The following is a 2693-nucleotide window of genomic DNA, read 5'->3' as shown; positions in this document are numbered from 1 at the left end:
GAGGCAGCGGATGCGTCTGCACCTCCAAAGGTCCACAAAATCCATCCCAAGGTTTTATGAGCCAATGTCTGTAATTTTCGAGAATCGGTTGACAGTCATGAATTTTTGAATTTCTTCATATTTTGCCCACATAATCTCTATAGTACACTTATTTCAAAAATCAAATTAAAACTTGTAACGGCTTTTTATTTTTTCCTGAATCGGGCAAACTATGAAAAACACCAAATCGGCGCTCTTTCGAGTATGAAATTAGCGAAAATTAAGCATTTTCTTCGCGCTCGTACATAAAAACGGAACGATATCTCTAAATGAAATCAAGTCACAAGGAAAACACAGACTTGCACTTTATAATTCTGCAATTATCTTTAGATAAGCTGTTTAAATGTGACTGTGTTGGCCGCAAGAAGAAACACGATTTCGCCTCTTTTCAAAAATGGCAAATTTGACCTAACTTCACCATCGAAAAAAACAATTGATACATGGAATTTCAACATGAAAATAAAACAGTTTTAAAGCACACCCTTTGCCGTTTCTTGTGTTAAAAAATTTTTGGCGGCATTACAAAAGTGCGTTGCTGAGACACCGAAACGTGCAGCGTAGTTTCGCACGTTGGAACGCTAAAAAAACAAGCCAGCCGCTTCTTTTACAAGGGGCACATTACGGGAAGCTCTTAAAATATTTTGATAAACGCTTTTCAATTTGATGGTTACAAAAAAGAACTAAGTAGATTAACACTGCATTTGATTAAACGCAAGTAGCTGAAAAAGACAACGCTGTTAAGTTCTCATGGAGTGTAAATATTGACCTCGAGGTTCTGCACCTAAAATGAAGCCGCTAGAAGCGGCGTGCTAGCTCTAAATGGGATTCGAGATCTCTAAGAATTACTTACCACAGTCGTTTCAATCGCAAGTGGCCGCAGTTTACTGAAATCTTCCGTCGTTTAGCCTCGGACTAAACACTGTGATGCGTGATGAAAGCCCCTGTGTAATTTGAGTCTGGTCACGTAACTGTACAGAAAAGGATAAATCATCGCACGAGTGTACAAGAAAAAACAAAATGACAATTAACACTGTTTTTTTTAGTTTTATATTTTATATTCCCAAAACATGTGGAACTAAACTTGATTTTAGGATGTCACCAGCCGAAACTCAAATAGGGAAAGAAAACAAATAGAGTAAGTCGATCACCTCAGTATGAATTGAGGGATTTAGGTACACAAGTACGCCATATGCAACATGAAGGTAGAGCAGGGAAATGGAAACGAGTAAAACTGTTAAAAGAAAATTGGCCAATGCTCCGCAAAAGAACATTCCTGAAAACCACAAATCGACAATGGACAATGGACACATTTGATGAGCGAAATACAAGTATTTAACATGTTTTAATTACTGAAAGCATTATTTCTTTGCTCCTCTGCAGCAAGGGCATCTTCTGGCGAGACCTCAACCTGCTGTTGACGAATTGTACCGAGGCCCTTAAAGGCCAGTCTACACAGTATGGGGTTAGACCAGAATGCACGTACTGCTAGCTCCCACCTGAAAAAAGGAATAGTCACCTGGCTCTGTCCGCCACCACCCCCCACCCCCGCACTTGTTCGCAGGCTAGAAAATAAACCAATTCACTGACAAGTTCTTTTTCATAACGTCAAAATCCGTCACGTAAATGAAAAAAATGCTTTAAGGAGCCTCAGCCATTTTACTTACTATCTTTTAACCAAAAACGTTGCGGAGAAAAGAGATAAAAGGCTGAAAACAGCCTTTCATTTCGATTTAAAATTTCAGATGGAGAATGCCCTTTTCCTAGGTCTGCACCTGCAATGACTTGTGTGCTAAAACTCCTTCGTGGTGGTATCTCTCAGGCAAAACTGACCGCCCTAGCGGCGAGGAGCAAGGAGAGAAGTCCGTGGCCATTTTCGAAAAGAAAAAGAAGTGTAAAAGCAGCGCCTTCGTTGCTCAGAAAACGTCTCCGTATATAATTTTCTTCAGGCCGCACAGAGTCATCAATTAATGTGCCTTTACGGACCCCATTTAAATGAGCAGCCAGCATGGACAGTAGGCTGTTCTGGAACGGAACAACGTGATTTGTTCTCCGCCACCCGGAATCAAACATTTAGTGGTGGTGAGGAAAAACTTTTATTTTTATGCGCCAATTTTGTGCATCAAACAAAGTATGCTAGCTCTAAATGTAGTGATAAAGACATGAATTGTTGTATGTGTAGGGTTGATCCTAATGGAGAACCCAATGCCAACCAACCCACCCATCTCCTCCTCCTTCCCTAAAGTAGACTTTTCATGACGTTAGCATAATCACCTGAGACCTCTTGTAAAGTTCACTAAAATAATAGCAAGCACCTTCGTAGCCTGTTCACAGACCCTCTACTTTTTTTATTAGAGATCGTCGATCTATTTTCTCTTTGGAGATCGTCGATTTTGAGTATGAAAATAAAAGCTGCGGGGGATTTATTGACCAGTAGAGCAAGGGGCTCTCTCTGATCTCGCTCGCGTGCTCGTCTATTTTCGAAACTAAAGAGGATTGTAAAAGCTGCACATTCGTCGCTCAGAAAACATCTGCGTACATCATTTTCAGTTCAGGCCATACAGAGTCATCAATCAATGTGCCTTTATGGACCCCTCTATGAGCAGCCAGTAGGTTGATCTAGAACGGTACCACGTGATTTGTTGCACCGCTACCCG

The sequence above is a fragment of the Porites lutea genome, chromosome 7 (genome assembly GCF_958299795.1).
Source record: "Porites lutea chromosome 7, jaPorLute2.1, whole genome shotgun sequence".
In the NCBI taxonomy this organism is placed as follows: Eukaryota; Metazoa; Cnidaria; class Anthozoa; order Scleractinia; family Poritidae; genus Porites; species Porites lutea.
This window is presented reverse-complemented; position numbering follows the sequence as displayed.